At 42.9% G+C, this 13653-nt stretch overlaps 1 protein-coding gene across 2 annotated transcripts in view; it reads right to left on the bottom strand.

Moving 5' to 3' along the window:
* gli2a (GLI family zinc finger 2a) overlaps positions 1-13653 on the bottom strand; it is a 94953-nt gene that overhangs the window by 40367 nt on the left and 40933 nt on the right. The window lies entirely within an intron of this gene.

Genomic DNA, 13653 nt, shown 5'->3' with positions numbered 1-13653 from the left:
GATCTTCATTAATTACTGTGATTACAACGGCTGAGTAGGAGACATTATTGTCTTGATTGAAGGAGGAGGAGAGCTCTAATCATAGACAAAGGCATACTAATTATCTCCAGTTACATATGCTAAAATTTCACATTTGGAAAATATAAAAATAAACCAAAAACAGCTACACTGAATAACCTCTAACCCAGAGCAGTGTGTGTGTGTGTGTGTGTGTGTGTGTGTGTGTGTGCGCGAACTACAGAGGGACAGAGACAGAGAGTATAGTGCATTGGAGCTCCCTTGGGTTGATCCCCGGTTGCTATTAGGATTCTTTGGCTGTACGGTCCAGTAAACCTGGGATGACCTGGGAGCAGAGACCACCAGGGTTAAAGGCCAAAGCTCAGTGAGAGCAGATCATTATCTCTACCTGAGAGGACCACTGGGACTAGATGACAAGGGGGAAATGGGTGCGTCTTTTTATACCAAATGTGATGCCAATATCCCAAGAGTAACCAATGTTTAAAGTCCAAAGGATATGCTGTCAGAATGAATAGACATTCAGCAAAATGTCAATTTTTCGACAGTCTTAATTCAGTCATGCCATACTCACTTATTGTACTCATCTTTTTTAACAGAAATACTCATTTCATTCACTTATCAATTTATTATTTTCGATCGCTGTTAAGCTACTGTCAAGGAAACCCAAAACATCCTGCTAATTTTTTCACATTAAAGGTCTGCCAGGAAAGGAATTAATTATACCCATTCAGCCACTGGAGGGCTTTTGATGTGAAACATCTGTGCAGGAAGTTTTGTTTTTCATTGATGGTATCTTTCACAGATTGGGGGGAAAAAATAGAAAAGTGGAAGTGACCGGAAATAATTTGTGTATAAAAACGTAAAACTGTTCAAAACGTAGACTGGTGAGTAAATATTTGGTGAGTAGAGTGTACATTATAATGACTTTATCTGTGACCGCTTATCCTATTCAGGCTTGGGGGGGGAGACATTGGGTCAAGGCGGGATACACCCTGGACAGGTCACCAGACTATCACAGTTGACACATTCACACCTTTGTGACATTTAGAGTCAACAATTAACCTAACCTGTATGTCTTTGGAATGTAGGAGGAAACTAGAGAACCCAGAGAAAACCGACGCAAACATGGGGAGAACATGCAAACTCCACACAGTAGAGCCCCAAGCCAGATTCAAACCTGCGACCCTCTTGCTGTTTTACTGCATGCAAATTCATTTTTGGATACATGGAATTTGCAATTTAAAGCCCAGTGTTTTTCACCGCGATCGCCGCGATAATAATACACAACGGATTTTCTTTTCAGTCTGCAATTTTTTAAACACCTCCCCGTTTAAGCCGTGCCTTAGGGGTCCCAACGCGCTGTGAAAACAAGGTGTAACAGGACTCCGTGCCTTCAGGCTATGGCAGAACGCCTCATGTTGTTTTTAGGTGATGCCAATTACAAAGACAGACATTACTGCTACTTAACCCTGATTGAGGCCTTTTGTTGTTGTGATTGAGGTAGTCATCATGACGTTGTACCATCTTGTTCTCAGTTAATTCTGATGGGATTACACACGACTAGGAGAGGAGTTTCCCTGAGGGCGGCCCTGAACTGTGAACCATTTGACTGGTGTGGAATTTGTTTAAGAACAAGCATTACCCGACAACGAAAACACTGCCATGATGACATTTGCTGGAGTTAAATTATTTTGTACAATTGGCTGATTCCTGTTTTTGTGAAGCAAACATGAAAGCTAAAATACTCAAAACTGTCCTGAAAACCAGATTTTTTAAATTCAGCTTATAGAACATGACTAGTATTACCAGAGGACCTATGTCTTCAAAACATGTAGGATCAGTTCTACTTCACAAACTGCAGACATGGCAGATTTGCACTGCAGTAAAATGAATGAATACCCTGAAATTTTTGCAAATCACTGGATGTCCGCTGACTCAAAATGTTCCACTACACTCGCACAGAATAGTGAAAATTGCCTGTGAAGCCAAAGTGAGTTGTAAAAAATCCGTCTGGTGCCCCGCGCTCCTTGTCTCCTCTCGTCTTTGAGCTCAGAAGGCCAAGGGCTCTGTGTTTCTGTCAAGATCTATGCCGCTGGATCTCAGCCAGTGACCCTCCCTTGCTTTTGTGCGTGAGACGGGCGGCCAATTCCGAGTCAACTTGTGTGTTACAAAGCCAAAAGAGGCACCCAGTAAATGAGTGAGAGGGAGTGAGAGCTGGGAAAAGGAGTTTGAGCTTTGTTTCACAAGTGGAGCCAGAAGTTGGGGTTTTGTCTGAGAGGTGCCCCCTGCTTGTGCTGCCTGGCACATCTCTGGTGGAGAGAGGCGGCAGGGCACGGGACAAGGAGACTAGACCGAGACAAAGACAGCAAGATTTGTGCTGGAAGTCAGGCCAGCACAGTAGCTTCTTTTAGACATATTGGAAAGCTGATCAATTAAACTGTCAAACTGCAGGACCCTGTTCTTTTGTCATTAATTCATTACTTTGCATGGCACATGTGTTGTGATGTCATGAAGTTTTCCAGCTGGGGTATCTTATATTGATATATTGCTGACACCTGCCTGATATCAGATATTTAGAGTAGCAGATGTGAAAGCTTTCATGAAGTGAGAATCACTGTCATCAATGAAAACTGCTGATGGCAGTTTATTCATATGACAAAGTTATAGATTACTAATGATTTGTGTTTAAATTCCCATGCAGAAATAATGTTCGGTCCATTAGTGAAACACAACACACTAAAATAACCCAGCAGAAGCCCCAGAGGCCGATCCCCCTCCCCTGTATGCTCCCAGCTCTGGGCTGCTGAATGTGGGGGCGATAAGGGCTGAACAGGCCCTTCCATCACCCAGACAGCTGCATTGTTTCCCGGACTACAGGGACAGCTACCGACGGCTACCGACAGGTACATGGCTGGGACGATTCACATGCCTCAGTTTCTAGATTTACCGCCCGTCTGGCCCCTTTGGGTGTGTTGGCATGCAGGGCTCCTCCACCCGGGGCCTCAAACTATATATCCAAAACAGACTGTTCAAACCGACATTAGCACAACTTAGAGGTGGACGATATTTTTTATATTGATCGATAATTATCATGATATAGGCTATATTTGATAATATGAATAATGCTCAATGTACAGTTTAAAGAGTTTTCTCCTTAGGACAGAACCCTAAAGAAACCAGAAGGTTAATTCTGGTTTATAATGTACAATTATTTATTATCAGAACGGGTCGGGTTCTTGAGGGTTGATTACATACAGTATGTACAGTATATACACGACCCTTGTCACTGCTGCACGCTACTTTTGAGCATGTGCACCACACACTTCCGCCGAAACTGGATTAAAATGAAGAAACTAATGAAATATCTGCACAGTGTTAAAAGGATCATTAATAACAAACAGTAGAGGACAGCAATACGCTTTTGCAGCATCTTGTCTGCCGAATCCAAAGGAGAAGAAGACTTCTGCCGGCCGAGCTAGCTAACCTCTAGTTAGCCCTACGCTAACATGAATGGGGATAAAATAATTAAATCATGCGGCTCTTCTAAACTTTCCAAATGTTACTGAATTGATCAAATCCTGATGGTGAATTTCGCAGGGGTTGTGACACTATTTATCCACCAATTCACAGTCGCAACAGAAGAGACGGAGCTACGGCGGAGCCGGATGTTTTAGTGGTTTGGTAGGTGGAGGAAAGCGGATTAAAAAATATATCTTTATTGAGAATACATTTCATAAATTTACGCAGATTTTATCAGCCAGCCCGAGCACAACTTGCTTCAACTTTTACCACAACCCAATGTGACATTGAGACGAAGGATAAAATGGTCACCGTGATAGCCAGGTTGTAAAATCCTGTCTTATAGTGCCGTGAACCACTGTGCAGCGTTTTGGCATCTGATAAGTCTCCAAAATCATGGCTCTACTGCTCAAAATGGACTTCCTGAGACGTATTCTATCGTCTCACTGGTACCTGAAACCACACACCCTCACCGATGGAGCCCTTTTTCAATACAGGGCTATTTTGGATCTAAACAACTGCTTATGAAAAGCTGGATATCATAACCATGATGCCTCATTTTCAGGTCATTAACTCAGATAGGTAACGTAAAGGTTACTAAAGGTCCATTGGTGTTTTGTCCTTTTCAGCTAGGCTATGTTTTACAGTAAGGTGCTAATTTTGTAAAACTGGTGTAATCTTACATCGTAAATCAATTCAACCCACAGGAACCTTTAACTGGTGGTCGTTTTCAGCCACTATATCTGCTCCGATCTCTCATAACTAATCTTTGAAGACTGAACATGTCTTTGCCCCCCCTATAGCCCCCATGATGAGGCTCAGGCGTGCCAAACATCCTGTCACATCTTCTCCTCCTTTTTTTTTTAAGTTTGCATCCTAAAGCCTCACTAAAGACAATGCCAGGTGTTCGATGTTAACAAAGGTCCCCTTCGAGTCTCATGACTCAGAGACAGAAGAAGGAAAAGCACTCTTTCATTATGTTCAAATGAAGCCCCCCGATCAGACCGCGCTGAAGTGGAGAGTGGAGTGGGCTCATGTCTTCGAGGAAGTACTCAATGATAATAATAATGCCCTGAGAGGCCGGGCCAGGCCAGGAATAATTTTGGGGGGAAAAAAATCCTTTGTCGTGCTTTGAGAGAAAGGGGCAGTGAGGGGGGGGCACAGAGAGAGAGGGAAGTGAAGAGCAGAGGAGTAGGAGAGGTGGGGGTGCTCAATTCAGACAGGAAATTCCAGCAGAAAAAGTTGGCCTGGGTCCTAACTACACAGCACCGTGCCAACGGCTATACACAAATGCTCATGTGCATGCACACACACTCTCTCACACACACCCACACACACACACACACACACAATAACACACACAGACACTGATTTGTTCTGCAGTTCACTCTCGGTAAGCAACCATCAAGAGTGACTGAGACAAACACAAATGTGTTACTTTGAGGTTCAACAGACATGCCTTTCTTAAACACACACACACATACACACTCACACTACAGCAAGTGTTATGCCCAAGGTTAATAAAAAAGTGTATGTTTAGCCTAATCCGGGAATCCTGCGCTACACACACAACATGAAACCTGCAGGTTTAGTTTGCAAGACGTCGCTTCCTCTAGGGCAGTACATGGGCGAGTGATGGCGACAGAGGGATTAGGGGCTTACAGGAGAGCACGGAACCACTGCCATCTATGAAAGGAAGTCTTAACAGAGTGGCTCTTTACTTTTAACAGCCCTCGGGGAGGGTAAAACGATACCTTTTTTATTGATAGGGGGATTTTGGGCAGAAGGTAAGTGGATTAGGCCAGTGGTCTCTGTAATGACACGAGATGGTTGGAGCGGAAATTCATTAGTCCCTGTGAACTCGTGCAAAGTCTGTATATGTTATGATGTACACATCAAACACTCTCTCCCTGGGAAGACTTTACACAGTTGTTTTCCAGGGGCTTTGAGTCAGCACTGTAATGAGAGCGTGGTGCTTGAAGCTTGTAACTGTTTTTTTATAGCACATTATAAAATCACATGTTTATCTTTCAAACATAACAATGTCCATTAGTCCGTAGTTGTGGCTAGGACTGGGTATTGAACCTCAACACTTTTATAGTACAGACCGAAATGTGTCCAATAGCACATAGTATTCAAAACTAACATTGAATGCATGCTTAGATTAGCAATTGTGACTGTTTTGTTTAGGCTAAATTATTTTACAGCTGCTTGGATTTAGATGGAAAGTGAGAAGTTTTGCTTGTATTCTTTTATCTAATGAGAAATAAGTTTCCAATATAAGAGCACATTTGTACTCCTCAGTAAGGTACCAAAACTCAGGTACTGTATCAGCGCTAGCATTAAAGCAACAGTTTTTTGGCCACTTGGCGGCAGCTCCACAAAAAGCTGAAGAGTAAACACACATACCCTGAAAGTGACCCTACTGTATAATACACTTCCAACAGACACGGGTCAACACTATCATTAATTTGAAGCCGTGTTTCTGGCGACCTAACGAAGGTAAGTTCAATATTAACTCTCCTTTTAGCTCTGTTTTGGTCTCCACCAACTCCTGAGAAATATTTATGGCTCTTTAGTTGTTAAATGCTAAAGACAAGGTTGATGAGAGCGGAGAAACTGAACCACAACAGTGACTTTGTGGGTCGTTAAAGCTAGAATAGGTAACATTGGAGAAACTAGCAAGAGTACGCCAAACTTTATGAATTATCCAATCTATAAAACCAGCCCGGTGTTGCCAACTCCTTTCCAATGAAAGTAGCAGCACTCACACTACATCTAGAGAGAAAGACACCAAGTCATCAACACTGACAGTCTGTCCCTTCAGGTATCCCTCCAAAGACACTCCCCCAAAATTATCATTATGAACATAAACAACGGACAATGCTGTTGTTAGTACTCACAGCTGTCAAGCTAGCAGCTTGTGGAAGACTCTGGTGACGCGCAATGTGTGCATAAATAGGTAGACAGGTAGGCAGCTTATTACAGTCCTGCAATGGCCACAGATGCCGGATTTTTTATTTTTTTTTTGGTCAGAGCATTTGATTTATTAATTGCTGTTGGGATGTAAAGATAATTTCAATAAATATGATAAAAAATGAAGAAGATGTTTATATAAAAATATAGATTGATGCAGTAAAAAACTAAAATGAAAATGATACACAGGCCTTTTTGCAGTGAGGTCTGCATTTATGAACGCAAAAAAAAAAAAACAGTTATTATGAAAGCCTTGTATCTGTGTTTATATCCCGTTGCCATGACGCCCTCATCCCTCCACCGCCCAGATGTGTTGTATCACCTTGCAGGGGCTGTTGTGTAGCTGGCCGGGCCTGCGCTCCTGTCCCGTGTTTACAGATCCCACTCAGACCCAGCTGGCCTCTCTCCTCTGCGATCAGTCTCTGTCAAATCTGCACGCCGGCCTCAGCCAATCACTCCTTAGTCTCAGCGTCAACCCTACGAACCCACCACCAGCATGATCCATCACCTGGGCTACGAGGTGCTGCACCGCCTCTCCTAATTGTTCTGAAGACCGAGTGCTACTAAGACCTTTTCTCACCTGGGTTGCCATCAGCTGGTGGTAACTAACGTCCATTGAATGTAAAAGAGGCACCAAGGGAAGTGGCATGGCACGAGGAGACTCTTGCTTTTGTCAGATGCTTGCGCCTCAAAACTGTCAACAAGTTCCCTTTAAAAATATTGCATTTCTGAAATTGTAGTTCTTTTTCTTAAAGCTCACTAGCAAAACGTTATAATCTCAGCCCACTGAGACCCAACTAAAAACACCAAAATCAGAGTTCATCTTGGAGGTGATGGTATAATCAGTAGTGTCCAGCAGCAGCACTTGGGGATCATTGCCTAACGACCGCCATGCATCACCCAGCCGGAGTGTTAGGCGTTTAGTGGGGCCGGGTGTACCCTTCATGTTAGCGTACAGGTATAGCTTGGCTTAGCAAGCCTCTCCTTGTGGCAGGCAGTGGGCCTCTCTGTGAAGACTGATGAGGTGTCGGGATAATCAGCTTCCCGTGCAGACTTCTGATTTATCTCCTGGCCCCCTTTGGAGCACAGGTGTAGGGCTGATCAAGTAATCAATGCGCCGGGTTTGTTATTGTTGCGGCGGAGGTAATTTCAATTCAGAAGGATGCAAGGAGAAAAGGAGATAAAACCGTGGTCCCAGTTAGAGAGTGGACTGATACTTTGAGTTATATGTTTTCTGCTATTCCCGTATAATAACATACACAAAATCAGTTCACGTGTGACTTCATCAATCTGTTCCTCGTTCTCTCAGGTCCAAACAGCATTTGCTTGCCAGTTTTTTGGCAAGTGTAAATGCACCAGTCAAGCCGAGTCACTTCAAACGGCGGGAACTCAGAGCTTTCCCTCTGTCTTCCGTGAGCCCTTTAACCTCCGGGAAACACAGCTGACGGAGAAGCTGCCAGTTCACACAAAGAGCGTCCTCAGCCCCCTATGACGGCATCCTTCAGCACAAGCTCAGCACTCCCCCCTCCGCGACTTGTAAACAGGGCTTTTTTCTTTTAGGGAAAGGCAGAGGAAATACCCAAAAACAGCACACAATGTGTGGGAGAGGGAGGCAGTGCACATCAATCTAAAAGCCGTCTCGGCTGGGGGTCACCATGAGGTGAGGCGCCCCCCACCCCCCCACTAGGGGAGACTGCTCTCCAAGCCCAAGTGGTAGGCTGGGGAGTATCTCCTGGATGGAGACCTGGTCTCTATCAAACCGTGTCTGTGGTCTTACAGAATGATGCACAACGTTTTCCCCCTTTTGAACATCGAAGACACCAAAATGTTATTTAAGACGCAGATGGATTTAGGCTTAAAAAGGCCAGAGGTGAATTCTAAAATAATCCATGTCCATAAAAAATGTTTATACCCGTCAGCAATGGAGGTTTTATTAAATAAACGACTGATATCCATTCATTTCGTGATGACATTAATAGCAGCAAAGTTTACAAAAGCTCTAAAAAAACATGTGGCTCATTTCAGACTTATAGCTGTAGGACACAGCAAACGTCCCTCTACTTTGTCTTCACGCGTGTTTGCATTAGAAAAGCTGACTGATTCTTGGTATCTTAAAAGTCTGGTGACGGGCGAGAATAAACTGTCAAAAACATTCGGTACCATCCGTTTGTACCATCTAAGATGAGGCTTACTTACATTTGTTTATATTCGGCGACGGTTGAATCAAAGGTCGACTCTCGCTAAAATAACTGTAAACATCCTCTGAGTGTTACTGAAGCTCAGTTAAGGGTTCATACTTTTAAAGCCGGAAATAGATTTTGAAGAGATGGAGGGCCAACTCTGCTGACTGTTGGTGGCGTCCATAACACAGGGCAGAGCGTCTTCAGTGCAGGCCCCTGGGCTCTCAGGTCATCTATCCCGATAAGATAAAACGTTGAGACCGAGCTGTTTATATACACACATACACACACACACACACACACACACACACTCACAGCAGTGGGGTCTTATAAACCCCCTTCTTGTCTGGCCTCCTTCTTCAGGGCAGGATTGAGCGTGGAAACCATCTCACTCTGGGAATTTGTTTTAAAGCACTAACAAGAAACAGCTGTGAAGCAGGTCAGAGGGCTTCCGACCAACTGGATTGGATCTCAGGTGATCCCCCCCCCCATCCCCGGTCTGATAATAGTGCCTCGCTCTTTCTGTTTTTGTGAAGTGACCCTCATTTTAGGGTCCATGTTTTAACAGGAAAATATGAAGTTGATATTTAGTTAGAATGACTAAAAGGGCTGAAAGCCTCTATCCCTAAAACAGCGATGTGTTTTGGCTGGCTCTCTGTGAGTTGCTCTGGATATCTGCTTAACAGAAACACGATAACTTGTTTCAAAAGGTGTCTTGATTGAATGAACTGTTTCTTGACATTATGGAGTGATCGGTCTTAACAATACTGAGAAATACAACTACCGGAATACACGGAAAACCTGCAATCCAATGTCAGACTCTAACGTGTCCCCTGCTGCTGCCCATACGTTATTATATAAGCTCCACGAGCTAGCGAGCTTGCTAACGGTCAGTTAGCAAACTCTTTAGCTCATTGGCTCAGCTTGGTTAACATTACAGCATGTAAACATGTTCTAGTAGAAACACAAAATACAAGTATGAACCTGAAAATAAGCATGATAAGGGACCTTTAAGTAAAAGTGAATGATGCAACACAGCTAATAAGCTATAGCGATAGCTTTGGACTCTCTGTCCAAGGCTAGCAACGTTAGCAGCTAACACTAAAACACAGTGACTCGTCCTCCTACTCCCAGTTTAAGGCAATAGCTGAAACCATTAATTGTTTATTTACAGGGGCATGTGTCTGTATGGTATGAAAATACTAAATTCAGATAGATGACACTGACCCACAAACTGAGGAAAATAATGCTCTCAGTATTTATTTATTTTAAATATATTTTTAGTGTGGCAGCAGATGTAGTTATTACTATATAGCTATGCTACTACTCTGGGCATTTTATTCAGTACTTAAACTGAGGAAATACTGATGCTTCTTTTGTCATTTAATTACTCAGAACTAATACAATAATTCATGAACTAGTAGAAATATCAAATCTCTAATCTGAATTGAATTAATAGAATATTAAATCACTTTGAACTTCAGTATATTGTACCATTACAAATGTATTGTTTTGTACAAGATTGTCTCTAATCGAGAGAAATAGATAAAACCCCTTCTTTTTCTGATGAATGTTTGTAATTACTGTAAATTAAATTGTGATTAAGGCAGACAAAGTGTACCCAACCCTATATTCCTGCTGTCGTGAGCAGTAAACTATGGCATGCTTGCTGACTTGTTTTCCATCTGTTGTTGTTTCGGCTAGTTGGACTCCGTTGTGCTGAAAAGGACAACTCCTACCTATCACAGTGACGACAGAGGACTGATTTATGAACCAACTTAGCATTTTAACAGCACAGCCTCGCTAGTTTCAAACCCTGCACAGCCACTCTGATAAAGAACTGTGGGGAGGGATAAGGGGGTGCTCTTTGACATGAGACTCTTTATTGAAGCATCCTGGTTGTTTTATACAGAATCAGTGAAAGGAAGTAGTCCCATGGTTCAGCATAGAAAGCCAAAAGGTCTGAAAAGGAGCAGAGCAGGGGGAAACCTCCGGGGTCTGAAAAGTGAAGCCAATGCTGAAGTGCCTTAAACCTGCATTCTTTCTAACAGCCAGCAGGGGGCGACTCCTCTGGTTGCAAAAATAAGTCTGATTGTATCGAAGTCTATGAGAAAATGAGCCTACTTCTCACTTGATTTATTACCTCAGTAAACATTGTAAACATGAGTTTATGGTCTCAATCGCTAGTTTCAAGTCTTCTTCAATACAGCATGATGTTCATTAAATACAATATGGTCCCATTTAGACTCAAATAGACCATAAAGCAGGGGATGCTTTAGGGCGTGGCTACCTTGTGACTGACTGGTCGCTACCACGGTATTGTCCAGTCTGGGAGATGACTGTGTTTTCGTCTTAGAACTTAAAACCTTTCACAATGTTCAGTTCATGTAAGTTAATTATAACCATTTGGTCTCCTAAAAATGTCTTATCAGCATTTGACTGTACTTAGCTCCACCCTCTCGTGTCACTGCTGGTTGCAAAAAAAAAACAGATGTCGACAGCCAAAAACCAAGATGACGACGGCCAAAATGTCAAACTCGAGGCTTCATAAACCATAGGGGACAGCTCGGTGACTATATGTCCACTATACTGTCTATGGTGCAGAGACGGGGGACAAAAAGCATATTTTTTTTCCACTTTTCACAACTGGTGAGTGATGTGGAGTCCGAGCTGTGTAGTTTTAGTGACGTGTAGAAAAGCACACGGGCAGTGCTACTGGTTATTGGTACATTTAAACAGCATGGGTTTTTCCTTCCTGTCTCTTGTGGTTTCAGGTAGAAAAACAAGACAGCCTTGCTTCAGGCTAGAGGGAAGGAAGAAGTGAAGAGAGTCAGTTGATACAGTGATAAGAAAAGATGAAAGGAAATAGGAAGAAGGCATGGAGTCAACAATGGCATGTAGGGCCACAACCTCTGGGATCTGCCAGGTTACAAAACATGTGATTTGAATGTTTCTGTGCCGTGGGGGTGCTAGGATTACTAAAGAGCCCTCAGGCTGAGAAGCTCCTTTTTGCAGAAAAACATTCTTGACTTGATTTCTTGTGACGATGTATTTTGTAAAGTGTCTAGTTTATTTCCCAGATGCAGAGGCTTATTATTCTGGAATATACAACTGCACACAATCTTTACCCTCTACTATATCAGTGCTGAATGACATTAATCAGCAAGTTCATTCATTGCCAGGGAGATCTAAGTCTCCTCCCTGCAGCTATACCTCGTTGTGAAAGGGATCTGAACGACGAGCGCTTGCAACTCTCTGGCTGCTCCGCAGCCTGGAGGGCAGTTGATGTGTTTACTTGGCCTTAATGCAAGTATGGACGTCAAATAAACAAAGGGCCCGATGAGTAACACATGTCGCTTTCATCAGTCCCTCGCTGGCAAAAGGGGTCGAACCGTTTATAAAGGAGTTTGTGACATTGAAAGAGAAGGGGAGCTTGCTCTGTGTTGGTCTACACGTCCGTCTTCATTAGATTGTATGCAGGCGAATGGAAAGGCCATCAAGCTGAGTGGTGGGAAGCTCAAGTCAGAGAGGAAATGGCAAACACAGAAAACAGTTAGTCTACAGAGCAAATGACACCTGAGTTTGTGTACAAATCAAAGAAAGTTTGTTTTTCTGCAGAGCTGCACTTGAAATCCTGCGTATCTTTGATTGTGTGTGTGTGCTCAAGTGCGTACACGTGCACACACACGACTGTAATGTGAATGTGGTTCCTTGACAGTTGACGGCGGAGTATAGCTGAAGCCTCTGAAGGCTCCAGAGACACGAGCGAGTGGCCAGGACATTACTCAGCAACAACAAACAACAGCCCTCAAGATAAGGAATCATTCGTCACTGGAGCTGCACTGACAAACAGCATGCATTGTGTGATAAAATTAGCCCAACATGCCGCATCCCTTGTGTGACACTGAGAGAGTTGAGTCACCTCGGGGTAAGCCTGTGGGGGAATCTCCTTTATCTGGATATTTATCTGGAAGGGCTCTCAATCATCAGGAAGTTGCTCTGCAGTTGTGTAATGTAACATTCATTCACGAGGGGTTTGCGTCGAGCTGGATAATTATTATCCTGTTTCAGTACATAAATGACATTATGATGGAATAAGGGAATAATGAATGACAAAATATAACATACAAGAAGAGAAGTTAAACAGAAAATAGATAACAAATTGATCTAATATAATTCGTTTTGTTTTTTTAATCATACATCTCCAAGTTTAACAGCTATCTATTAAAACAATGTTTTAGGATTATTGTGATAGAGGTTTATCTGTTTTTCACACTTCCCTCAGTTCTCTGTTCAACATTTACACTATTGCACACATTCATAATGGGAATCTGACCAGTTTAACCACAGACCCATGTCTACTGATGACCACTGAGCAGCTCTACTTGAACATTTGGGCTTTAGTGTGTGCCTTACTCGAAGTCACTTTAACAATAGCTGTTGAGAAAGGAGACAGATTTTCCCAAAAAGGCCTGGGGATTCAAACTAGCAACTTTTAAAACACCGTGTAATAACGTGTATAAGTAAAAATAAAAAGAAACATGTTTTTTCTACCATAACAAAGTTTGAAAATGCAACCTGAGTTGCACATGGTCAGGTATATCGGATGTTTGAAGCAGGCCATGTTTGTAATGGAGTAAAGCCTGGGAGCCAATTGAGACTCATTTGCTATGTTTTTTTCACACAATCCTCGAAGCAATCTCAACAGCAGATTAAACACTGTCAGAGGATGGACATGTCTCCTGGCCTCCATGTCTCTCTTAGCTGAAAATACACTGCCATTGACAGGCTGGGCAGTCAGGTCCAAGTTTATCCCCATTAACACTTTTGCATCCTTGAGAACACATAAACATGCAAGATGATATAAGGGTTATGTCTGCCTTCAGCTCCTGCTGTTCATGTGGAACAAGTAAAAAGGAACTGACTCGTATTAATCTATTGGATTCCCATTGACTCACAG

This window comes from Sebastes fasciatus, chromosome 14 (assembly GCF_043250625.1).
Source record: "Sebastes fasciatus isolate fSebFas1 chromosome 14, fSebFas1.pri, whole genome shotgun sequence".
Lineage (NCBI taxonomy): Eukaryota > Metazoa > Chordata > Actinopteri > Perciformes > Sebastidae > Sebastes > Sebastes fasciatus.
The sequence above is the reverse complement of the archived record's forward strand: the minus strand, read 5'-3'. Positions and strand labels throughout refer to the sequence as shown.